The following is a 26545-nucleotide window of genomic DNA, read 5'->3' as shown; positions in this document are numbered from 1 at the left end:
CAAGGCATGACTAGTTGCAGGTTCTAGAAACATGGGCAATTATATCAATCATAATCCATAATTATGGTAGTGTTGTTTATTTTTTAAATCATAATTGTCTATATAATTTAACTATATTTCTTCTATGGGTTTTTAATTAGTCCTAATAAATGTTAAATTATAAATTAAGTTACTAGATTTTCTTAAAATTTTAATCCTTAACATGGGGGAATCACTTAGCTTTCACAGTTTTATTCAACTCATCTGTCTTAAATTTCTATAGCTATGATTTTTGTCTTATGTTTCTTGTATGAAATAAGTAATACACATGAAAAACTATTTTGTTGATTACTTAATTTTTAAGTCAGTAACTCAAGGAGAAGAATATTGGAGTTATGGTAGTCTCCGGGTAGCAAATATTCTCAGATTTGTTCTTGAGCCTTTTTTACTTGATTGCCTGAAGAATATTTTTAATTTTTGGAATGTAGTAGCTTAATTAGGACTCGTCTCAGTGTTTAATTATTCTGTGATCATTTTCTCTGGTATACTGTGTGTTCTTTCAAACTGTAGCTTTCTTTTTTTAATTCCTGGAAGTTTTAAAAATTATTAATAATTTTCAAATTTTATTGTATTTCTATTCTCTACTTCAAGATTGCTGATTATGAATATGTTCATCTTTCATACCTATAATTTTCCCTAACTTTTTTTTTTAATTTGTTCAGGGCCCTTTTGTCATTTTTCTCAATTCTATACTGCGTGTCTGTTACCATGCTTTCTTCAACACTACAGGTTCTTCTTTGTCCTGCTTCCAGTGGAGGCTTCATTTCAGTAGTGGTTTGATTTTTTTACCCACATCTCTCTTGACTTCTGCCAACTCACATTTCATTCCCTTTTGGCTCACCATGTCTTTTTTTCCTGCTATGAGCTCCTGTTTTAGGTATCAACTACTTTATCGAGTTATTTTTTTAAATTCATTGTCAGTATGTTCTGACATAACTTCCATCTGATGTATGACATTGTTTTTCCTGAAGAGAGTTCTTCACCTGCCATTTCTTTTCTCTATTTCCATATGGTTTTCTTTGTTTTTGTATCTTTAGGTAGACCCAATACTGTTTCCTTTTTATATTCATCTCAAATGAGATGAATTCTCTTTGGTCTTGTACGATTCCTGTGGGGAAAGGTCCAAGGCCATGTTTTAGGCCAGCAAGAGTTGTCCCTACTTAATGATTAAAATCCTTATAACAAATTTATTTGTGAGTCCTTCAATCTTTACTTTTACTGAGACAATTGATTTGCAATTTTATTGCATTAATTTGAAGAGAGGGCCAATACATATCTTCTGGACACAGTTCTTTAATTGTACTTAAAAAGTTCCTGCATAAATATCCATGAAGCATTTATAAGAAAAAGTAAGGTTATAGACAATCTGTGAATATCTATATACATTTTGGGGATATAGCCATTAGCTATTATTTACAGGTGGACTGAGGAAATAACGTAGTCATGAAATGTCCTATGAATGCGATTAGTCTTCCCACTGCCCTACAACTCTGAATTCAGAACATACTAAGGTTATTTTCTTTTTTTTTTTTTTAAGATTTTATTTATTTATTCGACAGATAGAGAGCACAAGTAGGCAGAGTGGCAGGCAGAGGGAGAGGGAGAAGCAGGCTCTCTGCTGAGCAGAGAGCCGTACATGGGGCTCGATCCCAAATTCCAGGATCATGACCTGAGCCGAAGGCAGCCACTTAATTGACTGAGCCAGCCAGGTGCCGCACACTAAGGTTATTTGCATCGTAGAGTTTACACATTCTTGACTCCTTTCTGTCCCATACTTTAAATCCCTCCTCCATACTCTCTCGTATACTAGGAGAAAAGAGCTACCAACTTCTCTAAGCAGATGTGGTAAACCTATTTATATGACTAGTAACAGTACAACAGAAGGGCGATTATAAACATTTAACAGATTATGTAATAGCTATATATTAAGTAGACAATAGAAATCTGAGCAAAACTATGGATAATTTTCATATTTCCATTTTAAAACAATATACAAAGAAGGGAAAGGAAAAGTTTCAAGAATTAAATTTGAGAGCTCAATTAAGAACATCCCAATATCATAAGGAAGTAGATAGACATTTTTTTACAGTGTCTACTTTTTCCAGAGCCATTTTTTGGGTAGCACCCTTGCCATGTAGAAGTATTGATATACTAGAAAACATGGAAAATCAGATACTAATAAAAAGTCAGAACTTTCTATCTTACCAGGATGTTAACATTATTAAATGTGATTAGTTATGTGAAAGCACTTTATACAAATATAAGCTTTAATATTGTTGTCTGTTAAAATGTAAAAGAGACCAAATTTGATCTCCTCCTTTAGACAGCTGTTGAGAACAAGTACCAACTTCTGTCCTGTAGTGACAAACTCTTTTATACTATGACCAGTGAAGATGGTAGCAAATCTTAAAAATACTCACTGGAGCAGTATGCAGCTTAACATTTGTAGTGTTTAAGTAATAAGGTATCATTTCCTTGGATAGAGAGTTTGGCATTTTGGAAATCATTTAAGGCAAGAACTCCCTGAACTTCATTAACAGTTTAGGGAGGAAACCATTACCTCTAGCTAGTGGTGGGACTCTACTACCGAGTGCTTGGAAATATGTCTAATAGGTAGAAGGAAGAAGGAGCTATAGCTGCTCTCCTAGACCCTGTGAAAACACATATTCATACACATTCTCATCCTTCCCATTGCTACGCGATAACTAAATGCAACAGTTCCTGTTTCCTATTGTTGTTCTCTTTCATTCCTGTTTAAAACAAAGACAGCTGGTCTGGGAGCTAACTAAATGTAATCAGCCTGAGGAGAAGGTATTAGAAGAAGAAATGGCTTTAGTGGCAATATCTCCATCCCTCAGAGGTTAGGCCACCAAAAACAATTGAATTCCCATAGGCGCCTCCTTAGAGTTAGAATACTAGTTAGATTTTATATCTTAGCTTTTTGTTCTACAAATGATTTCAAGGAGAGTATGAGGCCACCAATGATGGCAGGAAGGGGGAGGGAAAGGCTGGTGGAAGGTTGATTCATAAAGTGGTAAAACAGTGCTGAAACCTCAGTACTTCTTGCTCAATTAGTCAAGAGATGTGTCAGCAATTCCTGAGGCAATGATACAACTTTTATAGTTTGGTTATAAGAATCATTATTCATTTTCATCATAATTACCAATATTTTTTAAAACTATCTAGAACTGTGATGTCCAACATAGTATTTGCTAGGCATGTAGGTGCTTAAATTAAAATTTAACAAAATTGGACATTCAGTTCCTCAGTCACACTAGTCACATTTCAAGTGCTTAATAGCCACATGTGGTTAGCGGCTACCCTATCAGACAATGCAAAGGTACACTATTTCCATCATAATTAAATTCTATTTGAAAGCACTGACCTAGAACAAACTGAGAGCAAATGTATAATGTTAAGTATATCTAGTTTACAATCAAATGACTGAAGTCCAAAGTACAGTATATAAATGATTACCTTTTAGAGATGGAGTCTACCGTTGTGACTTAGTTATTCTTGGCATAAATATTTTTAAAATGAATCATTAGTGTCCACTAAAAAAGGACAAATAGATGTTAATTTTAGACTCATGGACTTGAGGGAAACATGTATGGATAATGAAAAATGTCATTCCATTCACAATCCTTTAGGATAAGGTAAGACGAAGAATTTAGAGAAAGTATTGATATAATTAAAGTTATTGGTAAAGAATAAAACATGAAGAATCTAGTTCAAACAATGACACAGGATACTTAAAAAGTATGCATTATTATTTTATGAAAATATAATGTCCTCTTGAATATATCTTAAAAGTGGTTCCTGTAATAAAACTTAAGCATAGTAAAGAAAGAAGGCTGACCTAATTCTTAGTTCTAATACAGTAATGAATGTTATTACTATATCAGAGCAGTAGGAGGGAATAATCAAATGCCAATTGAGCTCATTTTTTGGATTAAATAGCATAGTAAGGGCGCCTGGGTGGCTCAGTCATTAGGCGTCTGCCTTTGGCTCAGGTTGTGATCCCGGGGTCCTGGGATCGAGCCCCGCATCGGGCTCCATGCTCGGCGGGAAGCTTGCTTTTCCTTCTCCCACTCCCCCTGCTTGTGTTCTTCTCTCGCTGTGTCTCTGTCAAATAAATAAAATCTTTAAAAATAAATAAATAAATAAATAAATAGCATAGTAAAAAAGTAACAGGTAAGTACTTTGTAATTTATAGATATGCACTACACAGACTTCACATTTAAGTATTTCATTTACTAGTAGTAATAGATGAAGTTTATTGAATGTGTTTTCTGTGCCAACCACCTTCTTTATTTATCACTTTACATGCACTAAATTATTAAATTCCTCCAGTAAACAATTCTAGGAGTTGAATATATTATGTTCATTTTACAGATGAGGAAACTGAACCTGGGAGAGTTTTGATATTTGCCAGTGATCATATGGCTACATACAGACTGGGACTTACATGTGGTTCTGCTTTAATCCAAACCCCATAATCTTAACTGTGGTTGCCTTTTCAAGTAGTAGGCTGAAGACTATAGTAGTAAGCAGCAGAGTAGGATTTAAACACATGCCTTTCTAATTCCAAGTGCCATGTTCCTTCTAGTTTGCCCTATGCCTCTCATATCAACTGAAAATAAGGAGGAAATGGCCATAATTTTATAATGTTTAGTGGAAATTCTTGAAGCCCTTATAAGCACAGTTTTCCTAAATTTATTACACATCGAGATTCACTAAACAAATTGCTAAAAATGCCACAAATTAAAATAAACTGAAATACAGGTTGTACTTACGTGCTTAAAAATCAGAAGCCTTAAAACAACAGTGATATTTATCATAGCCTTATTTTAACATTGTCTTAATTTCAGATTATATTCATTTTTTGAGAACATTACAACCATACAAACTTGTTGAAGAATGGTTTAGGGTGTTTCTTACTTGTAAACATAAATTATGATAATTTTCTTAAACTGGGTGAAGAAATAATCAACTATCATACCAAGAAGTCTAGGAGGAGGCACTAGGACCAGGTAGTAAAGGCTTCTTTTTTGGTTAATATATTTTGTAGTCCAAACAATCCATGTCCATTCCCCGAGAACATTAAGGGTTTTAGCGTTCAGTATGAGAAATATCACAAAACATGAAATTTCTGGAGAGTAGAAGTAAGAAGTTCTCTTTAGTAGAATTTCCCTCGAAGTGAATGAAATGTAAGTCAGCCAGTTGAATCACTGAACTATTTTATTGCATTGTAACTCATAAAAGAATTTCATTTGAAAAACACTGCTTGCCATTCCAACAACTTAAAACAGCAGTCGATTCAATCACCTCATAACAAAGTAGTGTGGAGAATGACTTCACTGAAATGGGGCCAAACTCTCTTTAGCAAAGTGGAGTTTGACCTGAGGCGGCAAAAGGGAAGGGTGGGACCAGGAATGTAAAGAATAGTTAACTATACTTTTTTTTATTAGCTAACACTTAAAATATGAAAGCAATAAAGAATTAAGAAATAATATGTAGAGCATCTTCCAGAAAGTTAGTCTAATTGAGAGAAACCAATTAATATGAAATAATATGAGATCTGCAAAGTAATATTAACATAGGAAAATTATACATAGAAGTCAGTGCAAGAAGAAAATTTTTACATCATTTTGTAATGGAATTGATTGATTCGGTCTTTCATCACCTATTTTTTGCAGAATTACTATCTGTCAAACATTGTTTCAGGCATTGGAAATGCAGTACTGAACAAAACAGGCTAAAAAACCTGCCCTTATAGAGTTTACATTCTAGAAGGGGAGACAGAAAATATACACATTATGCAGAGTATGTAGTATTTTTTTTTTTTTTTTTTTTTGACAGAGACACAGCAAGAGAGGGAACACAAGCAGGGGGAGTGGGAGAGGGAGAAGCAGGCTTCCTGCCAAGCAGGGAGCCCGATGTGGGGCTCAATCCCAGGACCCTGAGATCATGACCTGAGGTGAAGGCAGACGCTTAACGACTGAGCCACCCAGGCGCCCCCAGAGTACGTAGTATTTTAGAAGGTGATAAATGCTATGGAATAACAAAGCAGAGAAGATGGACAGGGAAGGGGGGCGGGGGAGGTTGCCATTTTAAGAAGGGTAGTTAGGGGCTATATATCTTTTATTAAACTTGTATTAGTCTGTAGAAGCTGAAGTTGAAACAGGGCCAAACTCTTCTCCCTGGTGAAGGAAATGAGAATGGTGTCAGGTACTTTGTTTATCTTTTTCCTGATTCTGGATGTGTTCTTTTATTTGTTTGGCTAGGTGTTTGAGAAGTACATGTGGCTTTTTGGTGGGTCAGTTGGCCATTTAGATAAAATTGGGTGATGGTCTTAAAGATATTATCCCTGATAGTAGAGCACAGTTCCATTCATCTTCCCCTGTGATGACGGCACACACCGTATACAGTTCTGAAGAATACTATTATGGAATGATATTTCTGATAATGGGATTTGCACTTGTAGAGAAAATTTTGCTCCGTCCTCTTAAAATCTTAAGAAGTAATCATAGTTAAGAAAAATCTGTCTGCCTCTTGCCAAGTCTATAAAATAAAACTGGTCGAGGTATTAGGATTGAATTGTTGGCATTGCTCATTCATTGAGTGACTAATGTGCAGAAGATGTTTTCTTTTTCAAGCGTATCTAAATATCTTGGTTTGCCACAGTTTTAAAAAAAAAATGACTAAGTATTAGCTGTCATTGTCTCTTCCCCTCCACTGACCCCTTCCCTCTTACCTGTAGGCAGGCATAGATCTCTACTTACCTGTAAAAACCTGTTCTTGACCTGTTCTCTATTTTGTTTTACTCTGGTGTGCCTATAAACATTTTCCCCCGCCTTCATTTCCTTCACTCCCTACCACAGACCCAACCCAACCCTATTCCAGCTACCTGCAACAGTTTTCTCAAAGATCATCAGGAGGTCCATTTTGCCAACTTTAATGATCTTTTCTGAATCTTATTTAACTTTAACACTTAATCTTTTTGGAGGATCTCCCACCTCTCATTATATCCCTTAAGTGAGATAAATGCAAGCATATCATAATACCTGACTCAAGAAAGTCCTCAACAAATGTTGGTTGAATCTGAACTGAATATGACTTTACACTGTCTTGGTTCTATTCCAGCCCAACGTTTTATGCATTGTAGATACTCAGTGCACTTTGTATTTGTTTTATGTATGAATGAATGCATGAACCTATTACTTCTCGGTCTCTTTGCATGGTTCTTCTTCTTTCTGACCTCAAACATATGTTTAAGAACTTACATATTAGTCATTGTGCTAAAGGCTTTATATTCATTGTGTCACTTATTTCTCACACCCAGTTGATAGGGAAGTTATTTCTCCTTTACAGATGAGGAAAATGAGGTGTAGAATTCTTACATGACTTATTCACCTCATACAATTAGCTAGTACCTGGTGAATCCACCAATTAAACTAATTGAAATTGTTCCAGGGGACTCAAACATTAGCTCTCTGCCCTTTACATTCGGCTTTCCCTTAATAAAATCTACCCATTCTCCCAATTTCAGTTAGCAGTTGTATGCTAGTGACATCGAAATGGGTGCCTTGATGCTCTACCCCATTTCTCCCAACTGCTTGCCCTGGGCTGTCTTGCTATGATGTTGAACTCAAACCGTTTAAAACAGACCTCATCAGTGCGCCCTCAAATGGTACTCCCTTTAGTGGTTTGGTCGGTGACATTCTCGTCATCCTAATCACCCAGACTTGAAACCATCTTTAACTTCTCTTTTCCATTTCCTTAGCCTAATTCACATCAGCTGATACCCTGTTAATTCCCAAGGGATACACAAATACATGACTAATCCTTACCCATGTCTGCCACAGGTATAGCAAAGTTGATCTGAGAAGTGTCTTCATTACTTCCCTTATGTTAACAATTTACTTTTTTTTTTTTTTAATTTGACAGAGAGAGAGATAGCGAGAGCAGGAACACAAGCAGGGGGAGTGGGAGAGGGAGAAGCAGGCTTCCTGCTGAGCAGGGAGCCCGATGTGGGACTCGAACCCAGGACCCTGGGATCATGACCTGAGCCGAAGGCAGACGCTTAACGACTGAGCCACCCAGGCGCCCTAACAATTTACTTATTGTTCTCTGTCGTTTTAGAAACATACCGTGAAAAAAACTAAGAGCTGTTGGGAATTTTATATTTATTGGAAACTGTTTTTCCAGAATCTTACATAACTGGAAAAATGACACAAGTCACTCTAGATTCCTTCCTTGATCTGACAGAAAGCCATGTTTTCTTTTGTTTTTTTTTTCCCCCTGCTTAGGTATGAGTGAATAGAAACAATGAAAAAAGACATCCACTAGAAAAACATCAGCACACAAAAATTTTTATTTATTTATTTATTTATTTTAAGATTTTATTTGTTTATTTGACAGAGACACAGCGAGAGAAGGAACACAAGCAGGGGGAGTGGGAAAGGGAGAAGCAGGCTTCCCGCGGAGCAGGGAGCCCGACGCGGGGCTCAATCCCAGGACCCTGGGACCATGACCAGAGCTGAAGGCAGACGCTTAGCGACTGAGCCACCCAGGCGCCCCAGCACACAAAACTTTTAAAAGAGGCATTTTGTCCGTATGTAATTCTATGGAAGTTAAAAGGAATTAGATAGTCTGAGGAGAAATAAATATCATCTCCAGGATTTCTTACGTTTGCTGCACTCATTCTTGTCATGCTTTGAACTCGGAGATATTCTGACCACAGCTTCAGGCTTTAATAACTGCAAATTGAAATGAAAAAGAAAGCATCTTTGCTGAATCATGAAGAATTTCATGAATTCTTCTTGCTTTGGGGAAGAGTCTAGTTACAAAATACAAGGTTAGTTGTGGTGAGAAAGGTCCTTAAAACTTCCACAGAACACTTAAGCAAATGTATTATTATCAGGTTCCTTCTATACCAGGCACTTTGCTAAGTGCTAGAATTTGTTCTTTTTTGTTTTTTTTCAGCTTCTATCAGCTATTTTGCTTTGATGTCTCCACCTCTTTGCCACTTTAATCAAGCCTTCCTAATGGTGACGTTTGCTTCTACTTATGGCACTGTATATCTAACATTTATCAGGTGCCAAGGAAACCCAGGCAGGTATGAGTACTAGTGAAGAAGAAACAAAAATGTGAAACTGACTAAAACATCCATGCTAGAAGGAGAACTGGATTGGGTCATTTCTGGCTGTAGGATAAGGAGGTGAAAAAGAGGAAGGGGGCTGTTCTTAAAAAGGCAAAAGATGAGCAGAGAATGAGGACACACATGATTGTTGAGGAACAGAAAGAATAGCAGAAATTTAGGAAGAAAAAAGCACTTGGCAAGATACCCTTCAGTATACTAAAGATTTTTCAGTGTGTGTATATTTAATGTCATGAGGTTATTCAGAAAACTGGCTCTGGGCTCAGCTTCACTTACAGTGAGTCTTCTATTTGAGAGCTGGCTTCACTATGATTAACCCTCGCCTCTTTGGTGCTCAGCCTCCACCCCGACACACAGACGCAGTCTCTGAGAATTATCTCCTTTTTCACTTGAAATTCAGCTCACATTTACTTACTCAGACTTTTGGAAGTTACCACTCAGACAGATGCAAATTCAGTATTATGCCTGCCAAAATGCGCAGAAAGGAGACTTTCTTTTACACCTTCCATCTTTTGAGCTTTTGGTCCTGCTCTTTCAATCTTTGCTAAATAGTAAATGGGGAGATTGTTGTTCAGATGAACACGAGTGCATTTGCATTACTGAGCTTGCTGTTTCTAGTTTTAAAGAGATTCTTTACAATTTCCTTATCAGCAAAGGAATAGCCTTGATTTCCTTTGATGATGTTTCCCTGCTGATATTCTAGAACTACTAGCACAGAAGCAGTTCATACATACCCTCGTGAAATGGCTCTTGCCCAGCAATCCTGCCTGATTTGTACATATTAGGCTTTAATTACAGGGTTAAGAGGATGGATGGAGAAGAAAGCAAAAAATACCCACTGTCCCCAAATCGAGCTCTATCAGATCAGCTTGACTCCCTCAACAGAGACTTGGCAGGAGGAATACATTTATATCATAACTGTTTTTAGCCCTAGCTGCCAGCCATGAAGAATAAACACTAAAAAAAAAAAAAAAAAAACTTTAGTAATTTAAGCTGAACACAAACAGAACTGTGTTAATAATAGTTCACAAAATTGTGAGAAACCTTAAGTACCTAGACCTATAAAAAGCATCTCAAAACACATTTTGTGCCTTTTTTTTTATTTGCTATTAAGAGCTATTATCTTTTTTTTTTTTTAACGGGTACCATATTCTGATCTCAAGATAGCTGTGAAAGGCAAAAAGTCGTAGGAGTCTAAGTGTTTATATTAAGTTGAGAGAAGTTTACCTATGTGAAGAAGAAAACCAATGCTGAAATAAATGAATATTCTTCAAAGGTTTTGGAAGATTTTAATGTTTCATATATTTGAGGAGTTCTATTTTTTTTTTTTTAAGATTTTATTTATTTATTTGAGAGAGAGAATGAGAGAGAGAGAGCACATGAGAGGGGGGAGGGTCAGAGGGAGAAGCAGGCTCCCTGCCGAGCCGGGAGCCCGATGCAGGACTCGATCCCAGGACTCCAGGATTATGACCTGAGCTGAAGGCAGTCGCTTAACCAACTGAGCCACCCAGGTGCCCCGAGGAGTTCTATTTTTTTGTTTAACTTTTTTAAGCATAATTATCCTTTCAATTTAATCTTATATTTTTAACTACTCGGTCTTTAAAAAAAGCTAGGGCCAGTATAACTGATGTATTTAAAAGTTGTCATATGGGCTAATGACCTACTGAGAGATGGCAAGGTTTTAAAAGAAGAGAAAACCATTTTTGAGTAGTAAAGTCATCCAAATTAAACTACCAAAATTAATGCTCCCTTTCTAACTTTAACGCTTCCATGTATACTGATTAAAATGAAATTTTTTGGCGCATTGGACGGTAGAAAAAAATGGAGTTTTTAAATGTGCTTTTCCTTTTTTATTTGATTAAGTTTAAATAGTTGATTAGTTGAATAGTTCTGATTAAAGGTGTTGCCTTGAAAAAAAATCTGGTTTTATAAAAATGGGATTGAATTTATAGGGGCAAGGGGTGGATGAAGAGAAATTAGTAGGAACAACTTTATGAAAATCTCACATCCCCTTTGCAGCTTTCAGCTGCCAAGTATGGTCTTTTCCTTTCCTATGAATATAAATATACACTTTGAAGTCATAAAAATATAGTGATAGAAGAGCATTGTTTTTACAACTTTATTTTGTGCCTTGCAATTCAAAGCATAGTCCATGGACCAGCCATAATGGCCTGGAAGCTTGTTAGAAATACAGATTCTCTGGCCTCAGTCGTACTGACACTCAGAATCTGCATATTAACAAGATACCCAGGTGGTGGATGTCCATCAAAGTTTGAGAAATACTGAGCTAGGATTTGCAATTTGGAGCTGAAAATCTCAAGATTAGTAGCTAGATTTCCCTTTTATTTTTAGGGACCTCTGTAAGCATGTAAAAATAGCATTAATTGGGTTATTTCAGACTAATGTCTTTACCAATTAATAACTTACTGTACCAATTAATAACTTATTGTGAGAGTACCTTGGAATTTGAGAGGCTTTGTAAGGAAGGGTTAAAATATGAAGCGACTCCTGGTTTCTGAGAAATAGTTTGGGTTAAAATAAAAACCACCGTATATTTGGGCATATACCCTGGCATTACGAACTATATTATCCACATTCCCAAATATTATTACATTTTTGTTATACTTTAAACAGTGTGCTTTATCTGAATAGACACTAGTTCTTTTGGATTCTTAGTAGGATGTAGCGATCACTTTTTACATGTGATTGATTCCAGTATAAGAATATAATTTGAGGGGTGCCTGGGTGGCTCAGTCGGTTAAGTGACTGAGTCTTGATTTCAGTTCAGGTCATAATTTTGGAGTCCTGCGATCAAGCCCCATATGGGGCTCCACTCAGCACAGAGTCTGCTTGAGATTCTCTCTCTCCCTCTGTCCGTTAGGAAAAAAAAAAGTATAATTTGGGTATCTCCTTGTATTCTTCTAACAAATGTTTGTTGAGTGTCTATTATGTATAAGAGAATGTAGCAGTGAACAGACAGGAAAGAAACAATAACAATGTAAACAAATAAAATAATTTCAGATAAGTTCAAGTACTATGATGTAGAGAAAACAGAATGATGATAGTCACTGAGAAGGAGAAAAAGCACTTTAATAAGGATGTTTTGAGTGGGTCCTCTGAGGTGGTCATATCTGAGCAGAGATCTTAAAGCCATACCCCTGGCATTTCTGATTCCCATCCTGCTCTACTTTTTTCTTCTTCCAAAGCACTCATCATTCTTTTAATACAGTAATTTACTATGTTTATTGTTGTCTATTTCTCGCCACTAAAATTTAAGCTCCAGGGGCGCCTGGGTGGCTCAGATGGTTAAGCGTCTGCCTTCGGCTCGGGTCATGATCCCAGGGTCCTGGGATCGAGCCCCATATCGGGCTCCTGGCTCAGTGAGGAGCCTGCTTCTCCCTCTCTCTCTGCCTCTCTCCCTGCTCGTGCTTTCTCTTTCTCTCTCTCTCTGTATCTCTGTTTCTCAAATGAATAAATAAAATCTTTAAAAAAAAAAAAATTTAAGCTCCACAAGTTAGCGAGTTTTGTTTCTTCAAATGCTTAGACTGGCACATGGTCAGGCACTAAATAAATATTGTTTAGTGGATTATGAATTATATTGAAACTGCAGCTCAAGTCAGCCTGCCTAAATGCACATATTTAAAAATGATACTGTGCTGCTAAAGAGCAGAAGAGAAGGCTCACTTCTGTATGGAGGAAAAGATCAAGGAACTTACTTTCCAGTTGAGGAAACAAATATGTTCACAGTAAACCATTAATTTAATATCAGCTATAGATGATACTTGTTACAGTAAGAGTACAAATAAAGTGCCATGGTAATTTTGAATTTTAACTGTCAGAGGTAAGGAAGAGAGGTGGAATTTAACTGGGTCTTAAAGAAGCGATAGGATTTTGACTTGTAAAGAAACAAGATATTCCACTCTAAGTAAAGGGCACAAGCAGTGCTGAGACTGAAAGTATCTAGCACATTTAAGGAATAACTAGGTAGCTAGCAAACTTGCATTGGAACCGTATCGTAGCAGCCTTGAGTATCTTTTGTGGAGTTTGGATGTCTTCATCAAAGATCTCTGAATAGCAGTGTGATATTATTAGAGCTCTCTGTCTCAGGAAAATGACACTTTGGACCATGTATGGGAGCGATTGGAAACAAGAAAATTTAGGAGACAATTGAATTTACTATAGGTGTCATTATTTGCTCATGTGACTCATCTCTCCTTCTACATCTAAAACAGCTAAAGGATAAAACCTTCCTGTGTATTGCTAACATTCTTCTGGATATTAAGTTCAGTTCCTGTTACACTTTCTCTACCCCTCAAAGTTGATTTAAGGACATGGAGACACCCCAAGTCAGTTGTTGTAGGAATGTTTACTTTTAAGAAGAAGTTGAATATTGGATTTCAGTGTTTACTTGAATAGATAGAGATTCATACACTTTTGAAAGCAGTCCTACAGGAGAGAACTGTTGAAGCGGGAGAAGGCAACTCTCAACAGGAGGAAACTGCTCTAACATGTATTGTGCCAGCGTGTATGGGTGCTTGCCCTGCCTGCCAGTGGCAAAGCAAAATTAAACGTGACTAAGAATGCTGAGTTATGCTTTCGACATTGGAAATTAGTCAAGAGTTTCAAGTTTTAAATGCTAACTTTCTAGGGTATAAATGCATCTCTGAAGTCCCAGGACAGGATTACCTCAGAAGATTTTAGATACTCAGGCTTCTCTTGCCTTTATTAGGCACACTATTTACTGAACAGAAATTTTCAGTGATGACTCTGCCTTTTTTTAAAGTACAAAGTGAAAAAGTTTTAGATGGGAGGGTCTTGATCTGGTTTGGCCTTAGGCAAAGCAAATCAAAATAAATAAGCTGTTAGCATTCAAGAATATTGTAGGCTAGATGGAATCCTTTATATTTATTGAGTTATTAATTTCTGAAATCTCTCATACAGTGATTTAACTGAAAACTGCTATGATGGTTAAGAGAGTGGGCTTGAGGTTGGATAGTCTAGATTTGAATCCCAGCTCTACCATACAGTAGGTCTGTGAAGTTTGACCTCAGATTTTCATCTGTAAAATGAGATCAATAATAATAACTTAGTGTTGTGTTAAGGCTTAAATGATGTAATGTACAGTGCCTACCACACACTGAGATTGAATAAATGTTTGTATGCTGATGGTGTTGTTGATTATATTAAGCCAGGCCCTACTAACAAAAGTAACTCTTCTTTCTGTCTTTAGTGCCTGTAGTAGTCTAAAATAAATGCTTGTTGATTTTCTCTATTATATTTACTCTAAAATTAGTTCATTTATCAAAGGTGACAATGAATGAATATTCAAAAATCCTAATAAAAGACTGAATGATGTCCTATAAACCAATATAAATGATATTTTGGACTTGCTGACTGAAGATAGGCCTAAGTAATGGATTCTAAACTACTTACTGGAAGGATATCATGTATTATATGACTGTGCATGAGAAAAAAATATTGCATAGTAGGATTAAGTTTTTGTTTAATGTTGTTTTCACTTTTTTCAAATGATTACATACGGACTTGGACTCCAAAGGGTTTTCTAGATGTTAAAATAGGATGGTATCAACTGCCAGTTTTTTAAGATATCCATTAAAACAGATAGGTTCTTGGGGCACCTGGGTGGCTCAGATGGTTAAGCATCTGCCTTCGGTTCAGGTCATGATCCCAGGGTCCTGGGATCAAGCCCCGCATCGGGCTCCCTGCTTCTCCCTCTCCCTCTGCCTGCCGCTCCCCCTGCTTGTGAGCTCTCTCCCTAATAAATAAATAAAATCTTAAAAAAAAAAAAAAAAAAAGATAGGTTCTTGAACAAGTAAGTTGAGAGTAGTGATAATTCTGAAATTATTAATATTTAGGTACCATGTAGTTCAATAAAATACCAAATTTCCACAATAAAGATCAGGTTCATTTTAGGTAAAGCATCCTATAGAAATATTAATTTAAAAAACACATTAAGGAGTGATGGCTACTTGCTTAACAAAAATATTTGCTATAATATTCCTTAAAATAAAAAAATGTTTTAGTACATTTAATATATGAATTAGTGTAATTCAAGAGCATATTTTGGCCACATGCTGTAGACCAGCCAGTATGTTAGACACTGGTGATTTAAATGTGACCCCTGCCCTCCTCTAGCCGGTTATGGTAATGTCTAGCAGACATTTACCAAAGATAATCTAAATCTTGTGTCTATACCACATATATGAGAAATGTTTACAGCATCCTTCTGTGGGGGAAAAAACCACCCCAGTTTAGGGGAGAATAAGGACAGTTTCCCTGAAGTGGTACTATCTGAGCAGATTCTTGAATGAATTCTAGTTATCTAGGAAAAAGGAAAAGAAACAGAGTGCCAATAGGTACTTCTTGATATCCCAAGGAAGTAGTTTAAAATAGCTAGGGCGTCCAATGTGAGGCCCTGGAGTTACTAAGGACAAGGTTCAAGAGCAGACAAGAGGCAGGTCACAGAGGATTTCATTTGCCATCTATCTACAAGGAGCTTGGATTTTATATCCTGTACATGATGGGATTAAAGGGTTTTAAGCTGGAGAGTGACATGGTCAGATTTTACTTTCAGGTTGATAATGCCTGGCAGTAGTGTAGGGATGGATTTCATTCATAAGCAGCTTTAAGAGAGTTTTTATTAATCAGGTGGTATATAGAGAACTGGTAGAGTTCATTCAGTTTCTAAATTTCAAGTAAATCACTCAATCATGAAGAAATTGCTTTAAATACCTGAACAAGAAAATGCTTGTAATCACTTATATCTTGTGGAACTTACACATTTGACGTTCATACTCAGAGGCAGTATTGTTGAAAGATCGAATAAATGTTAAGAATCTTTGGGAAGAGGGCGCCTGGGTGGCTCAGCCATTAAGCATCTGCCTTCGGCTCAGGTCATGATCCCAGAGTCCTGGGATCGAGCCCCGCATCGGGCTCCCTGCTCCGTGGGAAGCCTGCTTCTCCCTCTCGCACTCCCCCTGCTTGTGTTCCCTCTCTCGCTGTGTCTCTCTCTGTCAAATAAATAAATAAATAAAATCTTAAAAAAAAAAAAAAAGTCTTTGGAAAGAGATTTTAGGTGAAGATTTTAGATTTAATCAATTATGTGTATTCTAATTACTGCATTTCTGTGTGTTTTTACATTATTATTGTTAAATCATTGTAAACTTTCTCTTCTAGTTCAAAGATTAGTATTTCTCCCCAGTTCTTTGAATTATCAAGATATATTTTTTAAAGGAAGAGGATTATCAAATGATCAGTTTAGAGAGCTACCTGGAAAAGAATAAATTTTCACTATTAATTTAGTAACCATTTAAATATTGTCCAAATCTTAGTCCAGAAATTCGTTAAGGAGGCTCTCTGAGTCTGCTCATGCTGCTATAACAAAATACCACAGACTGGGTAGCTTAAGTAACAGAAATTAATTTTTTCTCAGTTCTGGAGTCTGGGAAGTCTAAGATCAAGGTACCAACAGATTAAGTTTCTGGTGAAATCTCTCTTCCTGGCTTGCAGAATGGCTACCTTCTGGAGTTGTATTCAAACGGCCTATCCTCTTTGCCAATGTAAGAGAGGGAGGGAGGGAGAGCGGGGTAGGGAGGGAGTGACAAATGGAGAGAGAAAGAGAGAGGATGAGAGGGAGAGAAATAGAGATAGGGAGAGAGAGATGAGAAGGAGATCTTTCTCTTTTCTTACAAAGCCACTAATCCCACTGAATTAGGGTCCCATCCTTATGACTTCATTTAACAAAGTTACCTCCCAAAAGCCCTATCTCCATATACAGTCATTTTAGAGGTTGGAATTTCAAAATACGAATTTGGGGTCAGGGGAAAGACACAATTCAATTCATAGCAGAGGCCAAGTAGGCCTTTTCCAAAGAAGTAAATAGAAGTATATACAATTAAAATTTTGAAGTTTTAAATCTGATTGTGCTTAAGGAAAACTTTTATTTTCAGGGCAATAAAGTGGAGACAGGAGAAAAATAGTCCCGAAAAAAAAAAAAAAAACACAAAAAGAACTTGCTAATAGCTGTGACATTTTAGAAAAATTGCATGCCAGATAATCCTTCATTAGCTGTAAGAAGGTTTATTTTCAAAGCTCTTATTTCTGCATGTTCTATTATCTGCAGTGTCTGGCATTGTAATCCTATAGCAGGGAGTCAAAAGTTATAAATACAGGGCTCTCACAGTGTCTTCATGTATTTGGTGATGAGTAGCAGGTAAAATTTGCAGAGACTGAAGGTGTTTACATCTTGGGTTTTTCTTTTATTTGACTTGGGAACAATTAAAGTGAAGATTGCTGGGAATTCTGGTTATATTGAACTCAGGGCATTTGTGTGTGTGTGAATCCTAATATGAGATTTTAAATGGAGTGATTTGCTCCATTTAGGGTTGGAATAGAACTTAGAAATTATCTTAGCTAGTCCCAAGACCAGGAAATTGAGGCTTAGAGAAATTAAGTAACTTGATCAATGCCACAGAGCCATTTAGGGACCAATATGGGACTAGGATCTATGATTTCTGTCTTCCAGTTCAGAGTTCTTCCACTGTACCATGATGCTGCTCCCCATCATGACTGGCAAGTATTCTTTTTTTTTTTTTTTTTTTAAGATTTTATTTATTTATTTGAGACAGAGAGAATGAGAGAGACAGCACATGAGAGGGGGGAGGGTCAGAGGGAGAAGCAGGCTCCCCGCCGAGCAGGGAGCCCGATGCGGGACTCGATCCTGGGACTCCAGGATCATGACCTGAGCTGAAAGCAGTCGCTTAACCAACTGAGCCACCCAGGCGCCCGACAAGTATTCTTTGATCAGGAATTCAGTCTAGACTATAATGGCATAAGTACCAAGTCGTTAATATTAAACTACTTAAAAGCAAGTTAACCTCCTTGAGCCCATCTTAGATACATTTTAAATCTAAAATTCTGATTACAAAAAAAATGTAAAAAATATATTAAAAATGTATATATTAACAATTAAAAGATCATTTGGTTCACTTTATTGCACATATTTTCTTTTTTAAAAATACATTTCCAGGGCGCCTGGGTGGCTCAGTTGGTTAAGCGACTGCCTTCAGCTCAGGTCATGATCCTGGAGTCCCGGGATCGAGTCCCACATCGGGCTCCCTGCTTGGCAGGGAGCCTGCTTCTCCCTCTGACCCTCCCCCCTCTCATGTGCTCTCTGTCTCTCATTCTCTCTGTCTCAAATAAATAAATAAAATCTTTAAAAAAAAAAAAATACATTTCCAAAGACAGGGGACTTTTTTTTTTTCATAACTGGGTGAAGCAAAAGCCGGTCATATAAAAATCTAAATTTTATTTCTAATAGTATTCTTTTGACTATTCATCTCAATTTTTAGACTTAGGGAAGTCATTTTATTTATTTATTTTTCAAAGATTTTATTTATTTATTTGACAGACAGAGACATAGCAAGAGCAGGAACACAAGCAGGGGGAGTGGGAGAGGGAGAAGAAGACTTCCTGCAGAGCAGGGAGCCCAATGTGGGGCTCGATCCCAGGACCCTGGGATCATGATCTGAGCCGAAGGCAGATGCTTAACGACTGAGCCACCCAAGCGCCCCAGGGAAGTCATTTTAAACCTTTTGATTGAATGGAGTAAGATGGAGAGAATGCCTAATTATAGAAATATAATGTTGACTTAGCATTTATCTAGCATTCACTAAGAATTCAACTTCAAAATATTTCCCCAAGATTTTATTCTCAGTCTTCTTTTTTCTCTCCATTCCTTACCTGAGTTACCATAGTTCCTTCTTGAGTTTATCTACCCTATACAAATAATTCCAGATCTGAATGACTAGCTGTCATTTTCCCTGAATTTCAACCTTCATTTCTTGCTACTTGCTGTATATCTCTCCCTGGATGCCTATCTAGCACTTAAAAGTCACTTTGGCAAGAAAACACTCATCATCTTTCTACCATTGAATTTGTCCCTTCTACTAAATTCCCTGTTTTTGTTCACAGAACAATTATCTCCTCTATCACTTGTTCTTAGAGCCTCAGAGCTAACTTTGACTCCCATGCCTTTTCCAGGCTATTCAGCCAGTCAATTGCTGGCTCTAAGCTATGTTGTTATTGTGTTATTCTTGCATCCAGAGTCATAGTATCTGCTTTCTGCTTTCAATTTTATTGCCAACATTCTAGGATAAGACTGTTATTTTTTCTACTTTGGTAGCCCTAACCTGACCTCCCTGATCTAGTCTCCTTCTATTCCAATTCAATCTTTTAAAAATATTTTTTTACTTACTTTTTTCATTACAAAGTAATATATGTTCAATGGAGAAAATATAGAAAATACAGAAAGGTAAATAGAAAATAGAAAATGCTTGTATTCCCAATACCCAAAGATAACTGCTATTAACATTTTGGTCTATATTCTATCATTTTTTTTTCTATGATGTGTGCATAATGTTTTTAAACAAAATCTTCCCAGTTGAGCCTGTATATTACTAGAATATTATTCTTGAATCCTGAATCTAATTTAAAATGTTTTTTCATCATTTACCAAAAAAGCATAAAATCCTTTGCCTGATATTCAAGATCCTTGAAAATCTGGACCCAATAGACTCTTCCACCTTTGTTTCCAAAGGATTCTTGTCCCAAATCTGCAGAACTGAAATTACTTGCCATTTCCTAAAATGCTGCAACCTCTCATCATATGTTCACAGCATTTCCTGAAAATTCTACCTGTTCTTTGCAAAGCAATCCAAATGTCATTTCTTCCATGAACCCGTCAATCATCAGCCCATCCCCATCCCCTATTCCTTAGAGAATTGGAAGTTCTCTTTCCTCATTTGAACTTCTGAACTACCTGTAACATCCACTGGTCCTAGATAATTAGTTTCTGCATTACATATTTTTCAACACCTAGCATGATGTCTTAAGCATAATGGGTATCTAGTAAATGTTGAATAAATAAATGAATGAATGAATGAATAATTGAGCACTACTTCAGGTTCACTACACCTCTTACTAAACTTATGAGAATAAGATATTATAGGTACAGAAGAAGCTTAAATAAAACTTAGGCTAAAAAGAATTGATTAAGGAGACAATTACATACTGGAATGCTACAAATCCAAGTTTATCACTTAGCTTCTGAGTTGTGATGTGGTTTTGGATCATTAATGAGTAGATACTTGCAGTGTGAGTTGCCCATTGCTTGATTATCCTGTTTTGAATAGAAGGGGGGCCATGTTACTCCTTCTGCCATGGATACCAAAGAAGTACAGGTAGATATTTCTTTCTCAGTTGCCTGGCAGCTAGTATGTGGACATATGACCTTGGTCAATCAGATGCTCCCAACCAGGACTATGAATCTTGATAGCTCAGGGCACAACAGAGATAGTTTGTGGCAGTTGTGAAGGGGTTAAGAGTCCAGTAGAGCAAAACAAGTGGCAGTGGCATCTCAGACATTTACTGTGGCATGACCTTGAATGTGCATTTGCCCTTTTAAGGGCCTGCCCATTTTCTGAGCTTTCTGGTTCATTCTGTGAGATAGCCTATTCTGATGTGTGTTTTCCAAAACCACCGAACAATTAACTCAATTCTGACACTATCTATCTGGAGGTAGCTTCAGACCCCAAAGGTTAAGGGCTCAGTCCCATAAAACTGCTCCCCATGCCCCCCACTTAAGATGCCTGCTGCAAGTCCAAGTTGTTACCTGTGCTTCTGACTGACCAGCTACATATTGGAGGTTCCCATAACCCCCTCCTAGGTTCAATTAATTGGTTAGAGTGGCTCACAGAAATCACAGAAACATTTACTTGTTTACCAGTTTATTGAATATTATAAAGGATACAGATGAACAGCCAAATGAAGAGGTACATAGGGTGAGGTCTGGAGGGGCCTCTGCACAGGAATTTTTTAATGGAGGGGGAAAATAATATCCATTAAGACAGAAAAATAATGGATGTATTTACTTTTTAGATCACACAAAGGCTTTTATTTAAGATCTTGTTTATTTTGAGAGAGTGCACACACGAGTTGGGGGAGAGGCAAAGAGAGAGGGAGAGAGAGAATCTCAAGCAGACTCCACACTGAGCAAGGAGCCAGATGCAGGGCTTGATCTCACGACCCTGAGATCATGACCTGAGTAGAAATCAAGAACCAGGTGCTTAACCCACTCAGCCACCCAGGTGCCCCACACATAAAGTCTTAAAGGGTGACTTGGAAGAAGAGTCTTCTTCATAATATTTAACATGAGTTGACCCAGGAGTAGACTAAAAGTTATCATTGTTATGATAATCAATAAACCTCAGCCACTTCTGCATTATTTGCTGAGTAGAAATTAGGTGACTTTAAGGTCCCTTTCCAGTTCTCTAGTGCAATGATATATGATCACAATGGGCTACATGATCATAGTGGCATAAAAAGCAACTAATATCTAGTTTTATTTTCAAAATGAAAGTACCATAAAAATGGTTTCTTACTTCAGAATAACAGTTAAATATTAGTGGCAGACAGTAGCAACAACTAATCAAAACAGTTTTCTGTTTCTTTCTTTAAAAACAATTCTCTTCAAGGCTGTATGGGTAGTTGTATTATAGTAGGAAGAAAAACTGGACTAGTTCTAACTTTGAAAAAGTCCTATCAACTATTTGTACTTCATTTTTCATTGCTGTAAAATGAAGATTTTACCTGCCTCTACCCTCTGGGAGCAAGATAATAGGAATTTACATGGGCTAATTTACAGTGAGGTTTAAGTTTCAGAGCCCATTGTTTGCACCAGCCCCCTCTGAGGCCCTAATACTTATTTCTATGTGGGAATTTTGTAAAAATTTTTTTCTTAAATAGATCCCCAAATTTGTTGATGCTTCAGTCTACATAAGAACTGAATCTACCACTACATACTCAAGTGTTAAAAAATATTTTGGAGCAATAATAACACAGAAGTCCAATTTTACGTTTGATTAAACTTTTCTTGATCACCCTCTAATTAGCAAAATAGAAAAACTTTTTGGTGTTTTGAAGTCTGACTTAGGCAACTTGATTCAGAAGGAAGTTTTCTGGAGTGGGAAATCAGAAGACCTGATATTTTGATTTGGGGTAACACTACTACATAGGTGTGATTTGACACTTTTCTGAGATTCAGTTTAAAAAAAAAAAGAGTTGAAATGTCTGAGCTTTAAAATCTTTCCGATACGAAACATTGTGATTCTTTTTCCCTAATGCTGAAGTATTGGGGTTTTTCAAAATAGTTGGCTTCAGGTTTATTGTTGAAGTAGTGTGACTACAACATTGAAAGTCAACTAAGATCTTCCGTGAATCATCTTTCTTGAAAGTTGCTGGGAAAAGGGAAATCGTGAAAAATATTTCTACTCTCTATCAAGCGTTGTTCATTATATTAAGTTAGGATGTCTATGAAAAATAATTTGATTATCATTGTTGAAAGATTTCCATTTCTTAGAGTAAAGAGTGAAGAAAATTATTCTAGTTGCACATCTCTGTTGAAATCTTCTACTCTAAGCTGGCTGGATTGTTCAGTTGGCCCAAGGGCCCAAGACCAGAAATACTGCATTCTTGGCACAGTTCTCAGTTCTCACTATAAATGCAGTACCTGAGGTTGCGGGAGGTCAAGAGAGGGGAAAAAATAATTCCATGCATATCATTTAATCTTCAGTTAATTCTTAAAATGCAGTCCTCTTGAAGGAAAAATGTCCTTGTTCATGTTTTGAGGGAAGGATGAATTTAGAGATCACTTTGAGAGTAGGGCTGGGATGGAAAAGGGAAAGAGATTTCAGCAGACTTTTATAGAGTACCTGCTGTATAAAGATGTCACAGGGCCCAACAATTTGACTCTTAGGTATATAATCAAGAGAAATGAAAATGTATGCCCACACAAAAAATAGTACACAAGCAATTATAATAGCATTATTCGTAGTAGCCAAAATGTAGAAACAACCCCAAATGTCTATCAGCTTATAAGTTGGTAAACGACATGTGGTATATTTATATAATGGAGTATTATTCAGCAATAAAAGAAATTAAATACTGATTCATGCTACCACATGAATAAACCTTAAAAACAGCATGCCAAGTGAAAGAAGCCAGTCACAAAGACCATTCAAAGGAAATGTCCAGAAGAGGGGAATCTATAGAGACAGAAAGTAGACTAGTGGTTGCTTAGGAATGGAGGGGTGGTAGGGTAATAGCTAAAGGGCATAGGACATCTTTTTGTGGTGATGAAAATATTCTAAAATTGACCATGGTGATGACTGCATAAACCAGTGAATATGCTAAAAACCATTGAATTACAGAGGTGCCTGGGTGGTGGTTAAGCATCTGCTTCGGCTCAGGTCATGATCCCAGGATCCTCAGGTTGAGCCCCATGTAGGGCTCCCCACTCAGCTGGAGACCTGCTTCTCCCTCTCCCTTTGCCCCTCCCCCCTACTCATGCTCTCTCTCTCTCTCTGTCGAATAAATAAGTAAAATCTTAAAAAAAAAAACAAAAAAAACATTGAATTATATCCTTTATATTGGTGAGTTGTATGGTATGTGAATTGTATCTTAAAAAAAATGCTTTTTAGAAAAAGGTATCATGAGATAGAATGATTAATCAAAACATAGGGTTAGACATGTATCCTCCTCTGAAGAAGCCCTTGTCATACAGTAAGAGTACTAATATATATGTATTTAAAACTGAAGCAAAGGGGGAAAGTGGTAGGTCTTATACCAGAGATGATGTTCTCCTGGACTGTGAGAGTGGTTGGGATTTGGATATTCTAGTCAGAGGGAACAGCATAAGCAAATAAAAAGGTATGAAAATGTAACTGTATAGTAGTTCAGTTTTCCTGATTATGGAGTTGAAGAATTTTGGTTAGAGTAGTGGTTTGAGGCCAGTTTTGAATGTTAGTTACATGAAGTTATTCTTTATACTGTAGGCCGTAGGGGGACATTGAAGGATTTTGAGCAGAGATGTGATATCTCACCTTTGCTTCAGGAAGATGATTATGATAATAGTGTTTTTAAGATGAATTCCGGGGGCGCCTGGGTGGCTCAGTTGGTTAAGCGTCTGCCATCAGCTCAGGTCATGATCCTGGAGGCTTGGGATCTAGCCTCGTGTTGGGCTCCCTGCTCAGCAGGGAGTCTGCTTCTCCTTCTCCCTCTGCCTCTCCCCACCCACACACACTTGTTCTCTCTCTCTCTGTCAAATAAATAAATAAAATTGCCAAAAAAAAGATGAATTCCAGAAAAGATAGACTAGAGTCTGACCAAGTAGAAGCAGAGGAAAAAGATAACAGAAGTGGAAAAGCAAAGAAACAGATAAAAGGAAATATTTGAAACAGAATTGTGAATTAATTGAGAGGGCAGTGGAAAGGTCAAAGTTAATGTAAGGTATAAGTGAGGGGAGAAGCCAAAAAGATATTTGAAAATATGGGGCTGGGGCTTGGAAAGGAGGTCAGCACAATGTAATGCCTTAGCCTTACTGGAAACCATTGAATGGACAGAAGTTAGAGCAGCTTGCAGTCACACATAGGGCTTCAGGCAAATACTTGGAGGAACTTTTATTTAGAAATCAGAGAGGGGCGCCTGGGTGGCTCAGTCGTTAAGCGTCTGCCTTCGGCTCAGGTCATCGTCCTGGGGTCCTGGGATCAAACCCCACATCAGGCTCCCTGCTCGGCGGGAAGCCTGCTTCTCCCTCTTCCCTCCCCCTGCTTGTGTTCCCTCTCTCTCTGAGTCTCTCTCTGTCAAATAAATAAATAAAATCTTAAAAAAAAAGAAATCAGAGAGAAGAGAAACTGTAGGAGGAATAATTTGGAAAAACAAGAAAAGACAGTTTTATGGAATTCAAGAGACATTTATAAAGAAAAAGGGAGCTTGTGGAATGGAAGAAAGCTGAGAACATCCCTTAGGTGTAATGGATAAACTTAAGAGTATACTTTTCAGCCTCAATAGCATGTGCAGTCTTCCAGCAAGGGGCAAAAAAAAAAAAAAAAAAAAAAAAGATAAAACCGAGAAAATGTAATTCCTAGAAGTCATAGAGCTTATTTTAGAATATTTATAGAGCTATGCAACCGTAGAGAACATGTTTTAAGAAAATTATGTAAGAATGAAGAAGTATTTAAAGAAAGAAAATACTGAGCATGCATGTCCATAGCATGTCCAAATGCAGTCCAAATGAATAGTTCCTCTTGCATTTGATATTAGGACATGAGGATATTAGTAAATGCCTTATTTTAAATTACTTTCTTAGAAATCTTGCAACTAGTGTTCAAAGAATTTTTTAGTTTATTGAAGCTATAGTCATGCTAGATTAGCAGGATAGATATGCAGACATGGCAATTATTGATTGGTTTGACGTTTGATGGTTAGGTAAAATGTGGTACAGAATTCTGGCAATAATAGCTACCACTTCATGTAACATTTCACAGCCATAGAATCAGAGGGAATAATAAAAATAATGATAAAGATTAGTTTATAAGTATAGACATGTGAGGAGATTGGAATAACCTCAACAGGAAAAATGTGAAAGTGGAAGTCAATACCTTTTTTTTAGTTTTTTTCCCCCTCTGTAAGGCCTTCGTCTCCAAAGCAGTCAGGTTACCTAAAAATTATTTCAATATACGTATTATATGTTTTAAATTGTTATATTCTTTGACCGCAGAACTCTAGTACTAGAAATCCATTCCAAAGAAAGCCCTAAAATGTAGATAAATAATATGCACAAAGATCTTCCAAACACAGTAATGTTTAATAGTTCAACAAAGAGTTGAATACAGCCTTGGCTTCTAATTGTGGAGAAGGAGTTGTGAATGAATAGGAAGGTATACATTGGGAGATACACATTGAGCAGTCATTAGAATGATCTTTGTGAACAGTGATAGATAACATGGCAAAAATGCTCATAATCTAGAATTAAAGAGGTACACTATGGAATTATATGTATAAATGATCTCAGCTGTATACAACAAAATAAATATGAGCATGAAGAAATAAATATGAGCATGGAGAAAAGTATGCCAAATTGTTAATGAACTTTGTCCTGGGTAGGATTATAGATTTTTCTTCATAATAGTATTTAGTTCCCAGATTTTCTACATTGGGCATATACATCTTTAACAGATAATAAAGAATAATCATTACCCCCCAAATGCAGAAGACTGGTTATAAGAGAGCCTAGGAATGGGGAGATAGATGAGCCAATGTAAATCATCATGCTTATTGGAAAAGCAATTCAGAATATAAGCCTTACTGACAATCAGTAGCATCACCACAACTGTCAGATTAGTCCTGTCTACTGGTAGACTCTGTTGAGTTTCCCTGGACTCAAACCAATGGAAGTCTCAATATAGATTCTGAAATCTAAGGACA

At 36.9% G+C, this 26545-nt stretch overlaps 1 protein-coding gene across 4 annotated transcripts in view; it reads left to right on the top strand.

Annotated features, from left to right (window-relative positions):
* Positions 1–26545, top strand: part of TAOK3 (TAO kinase 3) — a 192069-nt gene that overhangs the window by 51110 nt on the left and 114414 nt on the right. The gene's annotated exons all lie outside the window — the stretch shown is intronic.

Source organism: Mirounga angustirostris, unplaced genomic scaffold (genome assembly GCF_029215605.1).
Source record: "Mirounga angustirostris isolate CCGP_5_RB_7025 unplaced genomic scaffold, mMirAng1.0.hap1 SCAF_14, whole genome shotgun sequence".
NCBI lineage: Eukaryota > Metazoa > Chordata > Mammalia > Carnivora > Phocidae > Mirounga > Mirounga angustirostris.
Note: the sequence above shows the minus strand (reverse complement) of the source record. Positions and strands in the feature narration are given on the sequence as shown.